At 45.1% G+C, this 18,942-nt stretch overlaps 1 pseudogene; it reads left to right on the top strand.

The window, feature by feature from the left end:
* The first annotated feature begins 5,001 nt into the window (after window positions 1–5,001).
* Window positions 5,002–18,752, top strand: LOC127923981 (protein kinase C beta type-like; annotated as a pseudogene).
* Window positions 18,753–18,942: the final 190 nt, after the last annotated feature.

Below are 18,942 nucleotides of genomic sequence, written 5' to 3'. Positions count from 1 at the left end.
GCTGACTAACCAGCCCTTAACCAACAGGTGTAGACCTCACAGTGAAATGCTGACTGACCCCTTAACCAACAGGTGTAGACCTCACAGTGAAATGCTGACTGACCAGCCCCTTAACCAACAGGTGTAGACCTCACAGTGAAATGCTGACTGACCAGCCCCTTAACCAACAGGTGTAGACCTCACAGTGAAATGCTGACCGACCAGCCCTTAACCAACAGGTGTAGACCTCACAGTGAAATGCAGACTGACCAGCCCTTAACCAACAGGTGTAGACCTCACAGTGAAATGCTGACTGACCAGCCCCTTAACCAACAGGTGTAGACCTCACAGTGAAATGCAGACTGACCAGCCCTTAACCAACAGGTGTAGACCTCACAGTGAAATGCAGACTGACCCCTTAACCAACAGGTGTAGACCTCACAGTGAAATGCTGACGGACAGGCCCTTAACCAACAGGTGTAGACCTCACAGTGAAATGCTGACGGACAGGCCCTTAACCAACAGGTGTAGACCTCACAGTGAAATGCTGACGGACAGGCCCTTAACCAACAGGTGTAGACCTCACAGTGAAATGCAGACTGACCCCTTAACCAACAGGTGTAGACCTCACAGTGAAATGCTGACCGACCAGCCCCTTAACCAACAGGTGTAGACCTCACAGTGAAATGCTGACTGACCAGCCCTTAACCAACAGGTGTAGACCTCACAGTGAAATGCTGACGGACAGGCCCTTAACCAACAGGTGTAGACCTCACAGTGAAATGCAGACTGACCCCTTAACCAACAGGTGTAGACCTCACAGTGAAATGCTGACCGACCAGCCCCTTAACCAACAGGTGTAGACCTCACAGTGAAATGCTGACTTACAAGCCCTTAACCAACAGATGTAGACCTCACAGTGAAATGCTGACTTACAAGCCCTTAACCAACAGATGTAGACCTCACAGTGAAATGCTGACCGACCAGCCCTTAACCAACAGATGTAGACCTCACAGTGAAATGCTGACGGACCAGCCCTTAACCAACAGGTGTAGACCTCACAGTGAAATGCTGACTGACCAGCCCTTAACCAACAGGTGTAGACCTCACAGTGAAATGCTGACGGACCGGCCCTTAACCAACAGGTGTAGACCTCACAGTGAAATGCAGACTGACCGGCCCTTAACCAACAGGTGTAGACCTCACAGTGAAATGCAGACTGACCCCTTAACCAACAGGTGTAGACCTCACAGTGAAATGCTGACTGACCCCTTAACCAACAGGTGTAGACCTCACAGTGAAATGCTGACGGACAAGCCCTTAACCAACAGGTGTAGACCTCACAGTGAAATGCAGACTGACCCCTTAACCAACAGGTGTAGACCTCACAGTGAAATGCTGACTGACCAGCCCCTTAACCAACAGGTGTAGACCTCACAGTGAAATGCTGACTGACCAGCCCTTAACCAACAGGTGTAGACCTCACAGTGAAATGCAGACTGACCAGCCCTTAAACAACAGGTGTAGACCTCACAGTAAAATGCTGACTGACCAGCCCCTTAACCAACAGGTGTAGACCTCACAGTGAAATGCAGACTGACCAGCCCTTAAACAACAGGTGTAGACCTCACAGTAAAATGCTGACTGACCAGCCCCTTAACCAACAGGTGTAGACCTCACAGTGAAATGCTGACTGACCAGCCCTTAACCAACAGGTGTAGACCTCACAGTGAAATGCTGACCGACCCCTTAACCAACAGGTGTAGACCTCACAGTGAAATGCTGACTGACCCCTTAACCAACAGGTGTAGACCTCACAGTGAAATGCTGACTGACCAGCCCCTTAACCAACAGGTGTAGACCTCACAGTGAAATGCCGACCAGCCCTTAACCAACAGGTGTAGACCTCACAGTGAAATGCAGACTGACCAGCCCTTAACCAACAGGTGTAGACCTCACAGTGAAATGCAGACTGACCCCTTAACCAACAGGTGTAGACCTCACAGTGAAATGCTGACCGACCAGCCCCTTAACCAACAGGTGTAGACCTCACAGTGAAATGCCGACCAGCCCTTAACCAACAGGTGTAGACCTCACAGTGAAATGCTGACCGACCAGCCCCTTAACCAACAGGTGTAGACCTCACAGTGAAATGCTGACAGACAGGCCCTTAACCAACAGGTGTAGACCTCACAGTGAAATGCTGACTGACCAGCCCTTAACCAACATGTGTAGACCTCACAGTGAAATGCTGACTGACCAGCCCTTAACCAACAGGTGTAGACCTCACAGTGAAATGCTGACTGACCAGCCCTTAACCAACAGGTGTAGACCTCACAGTGAAATGCTTACTTACAGGCCCTTAAACATTTACATTTACATTTAAGTCATTTAGCAGACGCTCTTATCCAGAGCGACTTACAAACCCCTGTTGACTCCCAAACACGCATTCGCCTGAAACGAATTAGCATAACGCAGCGATCCACATCAAGGAGGCTTTGTTGCGAAATAGGAAGTTCAATTCTAGTTTTTAATTTTGGATTGGAGATGTTTAATGTCAGCCTGTAAGGAGAGTTTACAGTCTAACCAGACATCTAGGTATTTGTAGTTGTCCACATATTCTAAGTCAGAACCGACCAGAGTAGTGATGCTAGTCGGGCGGGCGGGCAGCGATCGGTTGAATAGCATGCACTTAGTTTTTACTAGCATTTAAGAGCAACGGAGTTATTTGGAGTTTTGTTAAGTGTCCAAAGAAGGGCCAGAAGTATACAGACAGAATGGTGTCGTCTGCATAGAGGTGGATCAGAGAATCACCAGCAGCAAGAGCAACCTCATTGATGTATACAGAGAAAAGAGTCGGCCCGAGAATTGAACCCTGTGGCATCCCCGTAGAGACTGCCAGAGGTTCGGACAACAGGCCCTCCGATTTGACACACTGAACTCTGTCTGAGAAGTAGTTTGTGAACCTGGCGAGAGAGTCATTTGTGAAACCAAGGCTGTTGAGTCTGCCGATAAGAATACGGTGATTGACAGAGTCGAAAGCCTTGGCCAGGTCGATGAAGACGGCTGCACAAGGGAGGGAGTGTCTTTTATCAATGGTGGTTATGATATCGTTTAGTACCTTGAGCGGGGTCTCTTGATGAAGCTTCACGTCTTTCTCAGTCACCGTTTTGAGTCAATATCCTGGATGGGCGGGGGCACGGTCCCAGTGATGTACTGGATGGGCGGGAGCACGGTCCCAGTGATGTACTGGATGGGCCGGAGCACGGTCCCAGTGATGTACTGGATGGGCGGGGGCACGGTCCCAGTGATGTACTGGATGGGCGGGGGCACGGTCCCAGTGATGTACTGGATGGGCGGGAGCACGGTCCCAGTGATGTACTGGATGGGCGGGAGCACGGTCCCAGTGATGTACTGGATGGGCGGGAGCACGGTCCCAGTGATGTACTGGATGGGCGGGAGCACGGTCCCAGTGATGTACTGGATGGGCGGGAGCACGGTCCCAGTGATGTACTGGATGGGCCGGAGCACGGTCCCAGTGATGTACTGGATGGGCCGGAGCACGGTCCCAGTGATGTACTGGATGGGCGGGAGCACGGTCCCAGTGATGTACTGGATGGGCCGGAGCACGGTCCCAGTGATGTACTGGATGGGCGGGGGCACGGTCCCAGTGATGTACTGGATGGGCGGGGGCACGGTCCCAGTGATGTACTGGATGGGCCGGAGCACGGTCCCAGTGATGTACTGGGGGCCTCGTCACCACCCTGGATCCAGTTGCAGAGGGATGTCCAGGACCCAGGGCTCTGAGCTCGCTGCCGACCTCGGAGGGAACAGTAGTGCTGAATGCTTTGAACGGTAGCTGTTGGGGAATAATCAGAATCTGGTAACATAGGTAGAGTGAGTTCTGCGATAAGCATCCTGACTGTTGTTTTCATCTATGTGGTGTACTCAGGGGTCAACTCTGGGTCCTCTGCAGTTTTATTTAATCAATATAAGCTTGTTTTTATGAATATACATTAGCAAGACAATTCATTCAAAACCATTGCCTTTAATATTAAATGATTGTTTCCTTTGCTTTGCTTTTATATTCATCATATGTTTGTAAGTTACTTCTCATCAGAATGTTATTTTTGTATAATACTGTGGCAGGGTTGCAGCATCTGTTCTATGTCAAGATTAAGTTGCATGGGCCGCAGAGAGGGAGAGGTCAAAGTGTCATCATGTAAACATATATCTTTTGCTCCACTGTGTCTGTGTGCCAGTCACTCTCTACTTTTCCCATCGGGGAGAGGAGGATGGCAGTGTCTGGAATCATTCTATGCTCCCCGTGAGCTTGTCCAGGATTGGTTGTATTTAGAATTGGTTGTATCTAAATGACAATTTGATATATGCCTGTTGATATGGAGGATTGGTTTATGGTTCTGGGGTTTGAGTGAGACAAAGCTGAACGATTTATTATGTCTATGCTGTCTGACTATGTGTGTTCTTTGCTATGAAAGGATCTCAGTTGCAATGTAGTGGGGGCTCTCAGAGAATTCATTGATAGACACTGAATTGATCTGAGAGTCACAGGGTTGTGATAGAGCTCATATAATTAAAGATGGACTTTGATAACTAACTCTGACGTGTGTGTGTGTAGTTTGCTCTCATGATTTGCAAATAGAGGAACATTTCCACGACATAGTCCATGAACGTCACGAAGCTGTTCCTCTTGTCCAGATGTGTTTTTTCGGCCGTGTGACTTGGAAGGAAATGGTTTTATTTCTCGGCTTCTCCTCAGCTCTCTCTTTTGAGAGTCGTTTTTGGGTGATGTGTGATTGGACGGTTTTGAAGGGTCGATATGTGATTGGGCGGTTTTGAGGGGTCGATATGTGATCTGTAAGTATGGCTAAAGATAGACCTTTATTCCTCTCCTCTCCTCTCCTCTCTCCTCGCCTCTCTCTCTCTCTCTCTCTCTCTCTCTCTCTCTCTCTCTCTCTCTCTCTCTCTCTCTCTCTCTCTCTCTCTCTCTCTCTCTCTCAGGTTCTATGCAGCAGAGATTGCATAGGTCTGTTCTTTCCTTCATCTGAAAGGAATCATCTACAGGTGAGTCTACAGAGATATTCATCACAACATCATTCCCAGACAGAGATACTATCACAAGACCATCTGGCAGATATCATCACAACATCATCTCAGACAGAGATATTCATCACAAATATCATCTCTGTGACAGAGATACTCATCACAACATCATCTCAGACAGAGATATTCATCACAACATCATCTCAGACAGAGATATTCATCACAACAGCATTTCAGACAGAGATACTCATCACAACATCATCTCAGACAGAGATACTCATCACAACATCATCTCAGACAGAGATATTCATCACAACATCATCTCAGACAGAGATACTCATCACAACATCATCTCAGACAGAGATATTCATCACAACATCATCTCAGACAGAGATATTCATCACACCATCATCTCAGACAGAGATACTCATCACAACATCATCTCAGACAGAGATACTCATCACAACATCATCTCAGACAGAGATACTCATCACAACATCATCTCAGACAGAGATACTCATCACAACATCATCTCAGACAGAGATACTCATCACAACATCATCTCAGACAGAGATACTCATCACAACATCATCTCAGACAGAGATACTCATCACAACATCATCTCAGACACAGATACTCATCACAACATCATCTCAGACAGAGATATTCATCACAACATCATCTCAGACAGAGATACTCATCACAACATCATCTCAGACAGAGATATTCATCACAACATCATCTCAAACAGAGATATTCATCACAACATAATCTCAGACAGAGATATTCATCACAACATCATCTCAGACAGAGATACTCATCACAACATCATCTCAGACAGAGATACTCATCACAACATCATCTCAGACAGAGATATTCATCACAACATCATCTCAAACAGAGATATTCATCACAACATCATCTCAGACAGAGATATTCATCACAACATCATCTCAGACAGAGATACTCATCACACCAGCTTCTCAGTCAGAGATATTTATCAGTCTTGGCAGGAACTAATGGGATCGCTGTTGTCTGGTTGTAATTTGGATATTTTTGTACCCCGTGAACAGTACTGTACCATTCTGTCTGAGAGTCCAGTCTCTCTCTGTGTCGTCTCCTGTAGAGATCTGAAGCTGGACAACGTGATGCTGAGGGACACATTAAGATAGTCTGTCTCTGTGTGTCGTCTCCTGTAGAGATCTGAAGCTGGACAACGTGATGCTGAGGGACACATTTAGATAGTCTGTCTCTGTGTCTCGTCTCCTGTAGGGATCTGAAGCTGGACAACGTGATGCTGAGGGACACATTTAGATAGTCTGTCTCTGTGTCTCGTCTCCTGTAGGGATCTGAAGCTGGACAACGTGATGCTGAAGGACACATTAAGATAGTCTGTCTCTGTGTGCCTCTCCTAGGGATCTGAAGCTGGACAACGTGATGCTGAAGGACACATTAAGATAGTCTGTCTCTGTGTGCCTCTCCTAGGGATCTGAAGCTGGACAACGTGATGCTGAAGGACACATTAAGATAGTCTGTCTCTGTGTGCCTCTCCTAGGGATCTGAAGCTGGACAACGTGATGCTGAGGGACACATTAAGATAGTCTGTCTCTGTGTGCCTCTCCTAGGGATCTGAAGCTGGACAACGTCATGCTGGATGCAGAAGGACACATTAAGATAGTCTGTCTCTGTGTGCCTCTCCTAGGGATCTGAAGCTGGACAACGTGATGCTGAGGGACACATTTAGATAGTCTGTCTCTGTGTCTCGTCTCCTGTAGGGATCTGAAGCTGGACAACGTGATGCTGAAGGACACATTAAGATAGTCTGTCTCTGTGTGCCTCTCCTAGGGATCTGAAGCTGGACAACGTCATGCTGAAGGACACATTAAGATAGTCTGTCTCTGTGTGCCTCTCCTAGGGATCTGAAGCTGGACAACGTGATGCTGAAGGACACATTAAGATAGTCTGTCTCTGTGTGCCTCTCCTAGGGATCTGAAGCTGGACAACGTCATGCTGGATGCAGAAGGACACATTAAGATAGTCTGTCTCTGTGTGCCTCTCCTAGGGATCTGAAGCTGGACAACGTGATGCTGAAGGACACATTAAGATAGTCTGTCTTTGTGTGCCTCTCCTAGGGATCTGAAGCTGGACAACGTCATGCTGAAGGACACATTAAGATAGTCTGTCTCTGTGTGCCTCTCCTAGGGATCTGAAGCTGGAAAACGTGATGCTGGATGCAGAAGGACACATTAAGATAGTCTGTCTCTGTGTGCCTCTCCTAGGGATCTGAAGCTGGACAACGTGATGCTGAGGGACACATTAAGATAGTCTGTCTCTTGTGTGCCTCTCCTAGGGATCTGAAGCTGGACAACGTCATGCTGGATGCAGAAGGCCACATTAAGATCGCGGACTTTGGGATGTGCAAAGAGAACATGTTAGACGGTGTCACCACCAAGACCTTCTGTGGGACCCCAGACTACATCGCTCCTGAGGTGTGTGTGTGTGTGCTTGTGAATAATTAAGTTGATTATGTATCACACGTTAGTTTGACAGGAGAGACAGATGGTTCAGTTCCTAGTGTTAACACCTACTGTGTGAGAGAGACAACACACACACACACACAAAACACTCACACACACCTCGTAGTGCTGTAGACAGGTGAATCTGCGCTGACCATAACACACTATCATGATGATCTAGACCAGGTTCACCTATCATGATGTCTAGACCAGGTGTCTAGACCAGGTTCACCTATCATGATGTCTAGACCAGGTTCACCTATCATGATGTCTAGACCAGGTTCACCTATCACCTGATGTCTAGACCAGGTTCATCTATCATGATGTCTAGACCAGGTTCACCTATCATGATGTCTAGACCAGGTTCACCTATCATGATGTTTAGACCAGGTTCACCTAACACCTATCATGATGTCTAGACCAGGTTCACCTATCATGATGTTTAGACCAGGTTCACCTTATCATCTATCATGATGTCTAGACCAGGTTCACCTATCATGATGTCTCAGACCAGGTTCACCTATCATGATGTCTAGACCAGGTTCACCTATCATGATGTCCAGACCAGGTTCACCTATCATGATGTCTAGACCAGGTTCACCTATCAAGATGTTAGACCAGGTTTAACATGATCCATGATGTCATGATGACCAGGTTCACCTATCATGATGTCTAGACCAGGTTCACCTATCATGATGTCTAGACCAGGTTCATCTATCATGATGTCTAGACCAGGTTCACCTATCATGATGTCTAGGTTCACCAGATAGTTCACCTATCATGATGTCTAGACCAGGTTCACCTAACATGATGTCTAGACCAGGTTCACCTAACATAACAGGTGATGTCTAGACCAGGTTCACCTATCATGATGTCTAGACCAGATTCACCTATCATGATGTCTAGACCAGGTTCACATATCATGATGTCTAGACCAGGTTCACCTATCATGATGTCTAGACCAGGTTCACCTATCATGATGTCTAGACCAGGTTCACCTATCATGATGTCTAGACCAGGTTCACCTATCATGATGTCTAGACCAGGTTAACCTATCATGATGTCTAGACCAGGTTCACCTATCATGATGTCTAGACCAGGTTCCCTAACATGATGTCTAGACCAGGTTCACATATCATGATGTCTAGACCAGGTTCACCTAACATGATGTCATGATGTCTAGACCAGGTTCACATATCATGATGTCTAGACCAGGTTCACCTAACATGATGTCTAGACCAGGTTCACCTATCATGATGTCTAGACCAGGTTCACCTATCATGATGTCTAGACCAGGTTCACCTATCATGATGTCTAGACCAGGTTCATCTAACATGATGTCTAGACCAGGTTCACCTATCATGATGTCTAGACCAGGTTCATCTCTATCATGATTCATCCAGGTAACATGATGTCTAGACCAGGTTCACCTAACATGATGTCTAGACCAGGTTCACCCTATCATGATGTCTAGACCAGGTTCACCTATCATGATGTCTAGACCAGGTTCACCTATCATGATGTCTAGACCAGGTTCACCTATCATGATGTCTAGACCAGGTTCACCTAACATGATGTCTAGACCAGGTTCACCTATCATGATGTCTAGACCAGGTTCACCTATCATGATGTCTAGACCAGGTTCACCTATCATGATGTTTAGACCAGGTCATCTATCATGATGTCTAGACCAGGTTCATCATGATGTCTAGACCAGGTTCACCTATCATGATGTCTAGACCAGGTTCACCTATCATGATGTCTAGACCAGGTTCACCTAACATGATGTCTAGACCAGGTTCACCTAACATGATGTCTAGACCAGGTTCACCTGTCATGATGTCTAGACCAGGTTCACCTATCATGATGTCTAGACCAGGTTCACCTATCATGATGTCTAGACCAGGTTCACCTAACCTATGATGTCTAGACCAGGCCTCACCTATCATGATGTCACAGACCAGGTTCACCTATCATGATGTCTAGACCAGGTTCACCTGTCATGATGTCTAGACCAGGTTCATTCAACATGATGTTCACTATCATGATGTCTAGACCAGGTTCACCTATCATGATGTCTAGACCAGGTTCACCTATGTCACCAGGCTATCATGATGTCTAGACCAGGTTCATCTATGTCATTCACCTAACATGATGTCTAGACCATTCACCTATCACCTATCGCATGATGTCTAGACCAGGTTCACCTATCATGATGTCTAGACCAGGTTAACCTATCATGATGTCTAGACCAGGTTCACCTATCATGATGTCTAGACCAGGTTCACCTATCATGATGTCTAGACCAGGTTCACCTATCATGATGTCTAGACCAGGTTCACCTATCATGATGTCTAGACCAGGTTCACCTATCATGATGATGTCTAGACCAGGTTCACCTAACATGATGTCTAGACCAGGTTCACCTATCATGATGTCTAGACCAGGTTCACCTATCATGATGTCTAGACCAGGTTCACCTATCATGATGTCTAGACCAGGTTCATCTAACATGATGTCTAGACCAGATTCACCTATCATGATGTCTAGACCAGATTCATCTAACATGATGTCTAGACCAGGTTCACCTAAACATGATGTCTAGACCAGGTTCACCTATCATGATGTCTAGACCAGGTGCCTCACTAGACTATCACCTATCATGATGTCTAGACCAGGTTCACCTATCATGATGTCTAGACCAGGTTCATCTAACATGATGTCTAGACCAGGTTCACCTAACATGATGTCTAGACCAGGTTCACCTATCATGATGTCTAGACCAGGTTCACCTGTCATGATGTCTGAACCAGGTTCATCTATCATGATGTCTAGACCAGGTTCACCTATCATGATGTCTAGACCAGGTTCACCTATCACCTATCATGATGTCTAGACCAGGTTCACCTAACATGATGTCTAGACCAGGTTCACCTGTCATGATGTCTAGACCAGGTTTACCCTATCATGATGTCTAGACCAGGTTCACCTAACATGATGTCTAGACCAGGTTCACCTATCATGATGTCTAGACCAGGTTCACCTATCATGATGTCTAGACCAGGTTCACCTAATCATGATGTCTACCACCTATCACCTGATGTCTAGACCAGGTTCACACCTATCATGATGTCTAGACCAGGTTCATCTATCATGATGTCTAGACCAGGTTCACCTATCATGATGTCTAGACCAGGTTCACTATCATGATGTCTAGACCAGGTTCACCTATCATGATGTCTAGACCAGGTTCACCTATCACCCAGGTTCACCTAACATGATGTCTAGACCAGGTTCACCTATCATGATGTCTAGACCAGGTTCACCTATCATGATGTCTAGACCAGGTTCACCTATCATGATGTCTAGACCAGGTTCACCTATCATGATGTCTAGACCAGGTTCACCTATCATGATGTCTAGACCAGGTTCACCTATCATGATGTCTAGACCAGGTTCATCATGATGTCTAGACCAGGTCATGATGTCTAGACCAGGTTCACCTATCATGATGTCTAGACCAGGTTCACCTACATGATGTCTAGACCAGGTTCACCTATCATGATGTCTAGACCAGGTTCACCTATCATGATGTCTAGACCAGGTTCACCTATCATGATGTCTAGACCAGGTTCACCTATCATGATGTCTAGACCAGGTTCACCTATCATGATGTCTAGACCAGGTTCACCTATCATGATGTCTAGACCAGGTTCACCTATCATGATGTCTAGACCAGGTTCACCTATCACCTATCATGATGTCTAGACCAGGTTCACCTATCATGATGTCTAGACCAGGTTCACCTAACATGATGTCTAGACCAGGTTCACCTATCATGATGTCTAGACCAGGTTCACCTATCATGATGTCTAGACCAGGTTATCACCTATCATGATGTCTAGACCAGGTTCTACCTATCATGATGTCTAGACCAGGTTATCACCTATCATGATGTCTGGACCAGGTTCACCTATCATGATGTCTAGACCAGGTTCACCTATCATGATGTCTAGACCAGGTTCACCCTATCATGATGTCTAGACCAGTTCATCTATCATGATGTCTAGACCAGGTTTCACCTATCATGATGCTCTAGACCAGGTTCACCTATCATGATGTCTAGACCAGGTTCACCTATCATGATGTCTGACCAGGTTCACCTATCATGATGTCTAGACCAGGTTTCACCTATTATGATGTCTAGACCAGGTTCACCTATCATGATGTCTAGACCAGGTTCACCTATCATGATGTCTAGACCAGGTTCACCTATCATGATGTCTAGACCAGGTTCACCTATCACCTATCATGATGTCTAGACCAGGTTCACCTATCACCTATCATGATGTCTAGACCAGGATCACCTATCATGATGTCTAGACCAGGATCACCTATCATGATGTCTAGACCAGGTTCACCTATCATGATGTCTAGACCAGGTTCACCTATCATGATGTCTAGACCAGATTCACCTATCATGATGTCTAGACCAGGTTCACCTATCATGCTGTCTAGACCAGGTTCACCTATCATGATGTCTAGACCAGGTTCACCTATCATGATGTCTAGACCAGGTTCACCTATCATGCTGTCAGACCAGGTTCACCTATCATGATGTCTGTGACCAGGTTCACCTATCATGATGTCTAGACCAGGTTCACCTATCATGATGTCTAGACCAGGTTCACCTATCATGATGTCTAGACCAGGTTCACCTATCATGATGTCTAGACCAGGTTCACCTAACATGATGTCTTCAGACCAGGTTCATCTATCATGATGTCTAGACCAGGTTCACCTATCATGATGTCTAGACCAGGTTCACCTATCATGATGTCTAGACCAGGTTCACCTATCATGATGTCAGACCAGGTTCACCTAACATGATGTCTAGACCAGGTTCACCTAACATGATGTCATGATGTCTAGACCAGGTTCACCTAACATGATGTCTAGACCAGGTTCACCCTATCATGATGTCTAGACCAGGTTCACCTATCATGCTGTCTAGACCAGGTTCACCTAACATGATGTCTAGACCAGGTTCACCTATCATGATGTCTAGACCAGGTTCACCTATCATGATGTCTAGACCAGGCTCACCTATCATGCTGTCTAGACCAGGTTCACCTATCATGATGTCTAGACCAGATTCACCTATCATGCTGTCTAGACCAGGATTCAGACCAGATTCACCTATCATGATGTCTAGACCAGGTTCACCTAACATGATGTCTAGACCAGGTTCACCTATCACATATCATGATCTAGACCAGGTTCACCTAACATGATGTCTAGACCAGGTTCACTATCATGATGTCTAGACCAGGTTCACCTAACATGATGTCTCCAGATTCACCTATCATGATGTCTAGACCAGGTTCACCTATCATGATGTCTAGACCAGGTTCACCTATCATGATGTCTAGACCAGGTTCACCTATCATGATGTCTAGACCAGGTTCACCTATCATGATGTCTAGACCAGGTTCACCTATCATGATGTCTAGACCAGGTTCACCTATCATGATGTCTAGACCAGGTTCACCTATCATGATGTCTAGACCAGGTTCACCTATCATGATGTCTAGACCAGGTTCACCTATCATGATGTCTAGACCAGGTTCACTATCATGATGTCTAGACCAGGTTCACCTATCATGATGTCTAGACCAGGTTCACCTATCATGCTGTCTAGACCAGGTTCACTATCATGATGTCTGAGACCAGGTTCACCTATCATCTATCATGATGTCTAGACCAGGTTCACCTATCATGATGTCTAGACCAGGTTCACCTATCACCTATCATGATGTCTAGACCAGGTTCACCTATCATTCACCTATCATGATGTCTAGACCAGGTTCACCTATCATGATGTCTAGACCAGGTTCACCTATCATGATGTCTAGACCAGGTTCACCTATCATGATGTCTAGACCAGGTTCACCAACATGATCATGATGTCTAGACCAGGTTCACCTATCATGATGTCTAGACCAGGTTCACCTGTCATGATGTCTAGACCAGGTTCACCTAACATGATGTCTAGACCAGGTTCACCTATCATGCTGTCTAGACCAGGTTCACCTCTATCATGATGTCTAGACCAGGTTCACCTAACATGATGTCTAGACCAGGTTCACCTATCATGCTATGTCTAGACCAGGTTCACCTATCATGATGTCTAGACCAGGTTCACCTAACATGATGTCTAGACCAGGTATCATGATGTCTAGACCAGGTTCACCTATCATGATGTCTAGACCAGGTTCACCTAACATGATGTCTAGACCAGATTCACCTATCATGCTATGATGTCTAGACCAGGTTCACCTATCATGATGTCTAGACCAGGTTTCACCTATCATGATGTCTAGACCAGGTTCACCTATCATGATGTCTAGACCAGGTTCACCTAACATGATGTCTAGACCAGGTTCATCTATCATGATGTCTAGACCAGGTTCACCTATCATGATGTCTAGACCAGGTTCACTAACATGATCTATCTAGACCAGGTTCACCTATCAACATGATGTCTAGACCAGGTTCACCTATCATGATGTCTAGACCAGGTTCACCTATCATGATGTCCTATATCATGATGTCTAGACCAGGTTCACCTATCATGCTGTCTAGACCAGGTTCACCTATCATGATGTCTAGACCAGGTTCACCTAACATGATGTCTAGACCAGGTTCACCCTATCATGATGTCTAGACCAGGTTCACCTATCATGATGTCTAGACCAGGTTCACCTATCATGATGTCTAGACCAGGTTCACCTATCATGATGTTCACCTAGACCCAGACCAGGTTAACCTATCATGATGTCTAGACCAGGTTCACCTATCATGATGTCTAGACCAGGTTCACCTAACATGATGTCTAGACCAGGTTCACCTATCATGATGTCTAGACCAGGTTCACCTATCATGATGTCTAGACCAGGTTCACCTATCATGATGTCTAGACCAGGTTCACCTATCATGATGTCTAGACCAGGTTCACCTATCACCTATCCAGGTGATGATCTAGACCAGGTTCACCTATCATGACCTATCATGATGTCTAGACCAGGTTCACCTATCATGATGTCTAGACCAGGTTCACCTAACATGATGTCACCAGGTATCATGATGTCTAGACCAGGTTCACCTATCATGATGTCTAGACTAGGTTCACCTGATGTCTAGACCAGGTTCACCTATCATGATGTCTAGACCAGGTTCACCTATCATGATGTCTAGACCAGGTTCACCTATCATGATGTCTAGACCAGGTTCACCTATCATGATGTCTAGACCAGGTTCACCTATCATGATGTCTAGACCAGGTTCACTAACATGATGTCTAGACCAGGTTCACCTATCATGATGTCTAGACCAGGTTCACCTATCATGATGTCTAGACCAGGTTCACCTATCATGATGTCTAGACCAGGTTCACCTAACATGATGTCTAGACCAGGTTCACCTATCATGATGTCTAGACCAGGTTCACCTAACATGATGTCTAGACCAGATTCACCTATCATGATGTCTAGACCAGGTTCACCATCATGATGTCTAGACCAGGTTCCACCTATCATGATGTCTAGACCAGGTTCACCTAACATGATGTCTAGACCAGGTTCACCTATCATGATGTCTAGACCAGGTTCACCTATCATGATGTCATTCATCCTATCATGATGTCTAGACCAGGTTCACCTATCATGATGTCTAGACCAGGTTCACCTATCACCTATCATGATGTCTAGACCAGGTTCACCTATCATGATGTCTAGACCAGGTTCACCTATCATGATGTCTAGACCAGGTTCCCTATCATGATGTCTAGACCAGGTTCACCTATCATGATGTCTAGACCAGGTTCACCTATCATGATGTCTAGACCAGGTTCACCTATCATGATGTCTAGACCAGGTTCACCTATCATGATGTCTAGACCAGGTTCACCTGTCATGATGTCTAGACCAGGTTCACCTATCATGATGTCTAGACCAGGTTCACCTATCATGATGTCTAGACCAGGTTCACCTATCATGATGTCTAGACCAGGTTCACCTATCATGATGTCTAGACCAGGTTCACCTATCATGATGTCTAGACCAGGTTCACCTATCATGATGTCTAGACCAGGTTCACCTATCACCTATCATGCTGTCTAGACCAGGTTCACCTATCATGATGTCTAGACCAGGTTCACCTATCATGATGTCTAGACCAGGTTCACCTATCATGATGTCTAGACCAGGTTCACCTATCATGATGCCTATCATGATGTCTAGACCAGGTTCACCTATCATGATGTCTAGACCAGGTTCATCACCTATCATGATGTCTAGACCAGGTTCACCTATCATGATGTCTAGACCAGGTTCACCTATCATCTATCATGATGTCTAGACCAGGTTCACCTATCATGATGTCTAGACCAGGTTCACCTATCATGATGTCTAGACCAGGTTCACCCACCTATCATGATGCCTTCAACATGATGTCTAGACCAGGTTCACCTATCACCTATCATGATGTCTAGACCTGTCATGATGTTACTCAGGTTCACCTATCATGATGTCTAGACCAGGTTTCACCTATCATGATGTCTAGACCAGGTTCACCTATCATGATGTCTAGACCAGGTTCACCTTCATGATGTCTAGACCAGGTGATGTCTAGACCAGGTTCACATATCATGATGTCTAGACCAGGTTCACCTATCACCTATCATGCTGTCTAGACCAGGTTCACCTATCATGATGTCTAGACCAGGTTCACCTATCATGATGTCTAGACCAGGTTCACCTAACATGATGTCTAGACCAGGTTCACCTATCATGATGTCTAGACCAGGTTCACCTATCATGATGTCTAGACCAGGTTCACCTATCCTGTGATGTCTAGACCAGGTTCACTAACATGATGTCTAGACCAGGTTCACCTCATATCACCTATCATGATGTCTAGACCAGGTTCACCTATCACCTATCATGATGTCTCGACCAGGTTCACCTATCACCTCATGATGTCTAGACCAGGTTCACCTGTCATACTCTTCACCTTATATGTCTAGACTCTATCATCTAGACCAGGTTCACCTAACATGATGTCTATATCTATCATTGTCTAGACCAGGTCTATCACCTCTGATTAGGTTCACTATATTCTCCATTATATTGATGTCTTCTCTATCATGATGTTAGACCAGGTTCACTAACATGATGTCTAGACCAGGTTCACCTTATATTCTACTCTACTCTATTCTACCAGGTCACCTATGATGTCTATTGTATTCCTATCACTATTATGTCTCTTCACCTATCTCTGTTATATTCTACTCTACTCTGTCATACTCTGTTATATTCTATTATATTATACTTTACTCTATTGTACTCTCTATTATACTATTATATTCTTCTACTCTATTATACTATATTATATTCTCTGCTCTATTATACTCTTTTAAATTCTATTCTACTCTGTTATACTCTATTTCTATTATATTCTACTCTACTCTGTTATACTCTATTATTATTCTACTCTTACATTCTACTCTACTCTGTTATACTCTATTATATTCTACTCTACTCTATCATACTCTATTTAAATTCTACTCTATCATACTCTATTATATTCTCCATTATATTCTACTCTATTATTATACTCTATTCTCTATTTATTCTACTCTACTCTGTTATACTCTATTATATTCTACTCTACTCTATCTACTCTATTATATTCTACTGTCATTCTCTATTCTCCATTATATTCCACTCTATAATATTATACTCTATTCTCTATTATATCTACTCTACTCTATTTGTATCTATTGTGTTCTATCTATCTATTCTTATCTATTTCCATTATGTTATCTATTTTATTCTTCTCTATTCTACTCTATGTTCTACTTTACTCTGTTCCATTCTACTCTATCCTTCTCTATTCTACTCTATATTATACTCTACTCTATTCCACCTCTACTCTATTCTACTATATTCAACTCTATTATATTCTACACTTTTCTACTCTATATTATATTGTCCTCTATTCCACTCTACTCAATTCTACTCTATATTATACTTCACTCTATTCCACTCTACTCTATTCTACTATATTCTACTTTATTCTACTCTGTATTCTACTCTACTCTGTTCCACTCTACTCTATTTTATTATATTCTTCTCTACTATATTGTATTCTACTTTATTCTACTCTATATTATACTCTACTCCATTCCACTCTACTCTATTCTACTTTACTCTATTTCATTCTACTCTATTCTATTATATTATAATCTCTTCTACTCTATTCTGCTCTCTTCTATTCTTTTATATTCTACTCTATTCTACTAAATTCTATTCTATCCGTACTCTCTTCTAATCTATTCTGTTCTTCTATATCCTCTCCTCTCCTCTCCTCTCCTCTCCTCTCCTCTCCTCTCCTCTCCTCTCCTCTCCTCTCCTCTCCTCTCCTCTCCTCTCCTCTCCTCTCCTCTCCTCTCCTCCAGATCATTGCGTACCAGCCCTATGGGAAGTCAGTGGACTGGTGGGCCTTTGGAGTTCTGCTGTATGAGATGCTGGCTGGACAGGTAGGTGTGTGTGTGTGTGTGTGTGTGTGTGTGTGTGTGTGTGTGTGTGTGTGTGCACATATGTTAACATTTACTGTGGATATTAACCAATCCCCTCCCCCCTCTGTCCTGTCCTCTCCTCCTCCCTCTGTTCTCCCCTCCTCCCTCTGTCCTGTCCTCTCCTCCTCTGTTCTCCCCTCCTCCCTCTGTCCTGTCCTCCCCTCCTCCCTCTGTCCTGTCACTCCCCTCTTCCCTCTGTCCTCCCCTCTTCCCTCTGTCCTCCCCTCCTCCCTCTGTCCTGTCCTCCCCTCCTCCCTCTGTCCTGTCCTCCCTCTGTCCTCCCCTCCCTCTGTCCTGTCCTCCCCTCCTCCCTCTGTCCTGTCCTCCTCCCTCTGTCCTCCCCTCCCTCTGTCCTGTCCTCCCCTCCTCTCTCTGTCCTGTCCTCCCCTCCTCTCTCTGTCCTGTCCTCCCCTCTGTCCTGTCCTCCCCTCTGTCCTCTGTCCTAGCCTCCCTTCGACGGTGAGGATGAGGATGAGTTGTTCCAGTCCATCATGGAGCATCACGTCTCCTACCCCAAGTCTATGTCCAAGGAAGCTGTCGCCATCTGCAAAGGGGTGAGGGGGAAAACACACCTCCTAATAACTTAATTGATTGTTTGTCTTCCGTTTCACTGCAATTTGGAGAGAGAGAGAGGGAGAGAGGAGGAGAGAGAGAGAGAGAGAGAGAGAGAGAGGAGAGAGAGAGGAGAGAGAGAGGAGAGAGAGGAGAGAGAGAGAGAGATGGAGAGAGAGGGAGGAGGGAGAG

The sequence above is a fragment of the Oncorhynchus keta genome, unplaced genomic scaffold, assembly GCF_023373465.1.
Source record: "Oncorhynchus keta strain PuntledgeMale-10-30-2019 unplaced genomic scaffold, Oket_V2 Un_contig_3422_pilon_pilon, whole genome shotgun sequence".
In the NCBI taxonomy this organism is placed as follows: Eukaryota; Metazoa; Chordata; class Actinopteri; order Salmoniformes; family Salmonidae; genus Oncorhynchus; species Oncorhynchus keta.
This window is presented reverse-complemented; position numbering and strand designations above follow the sequence as displayed.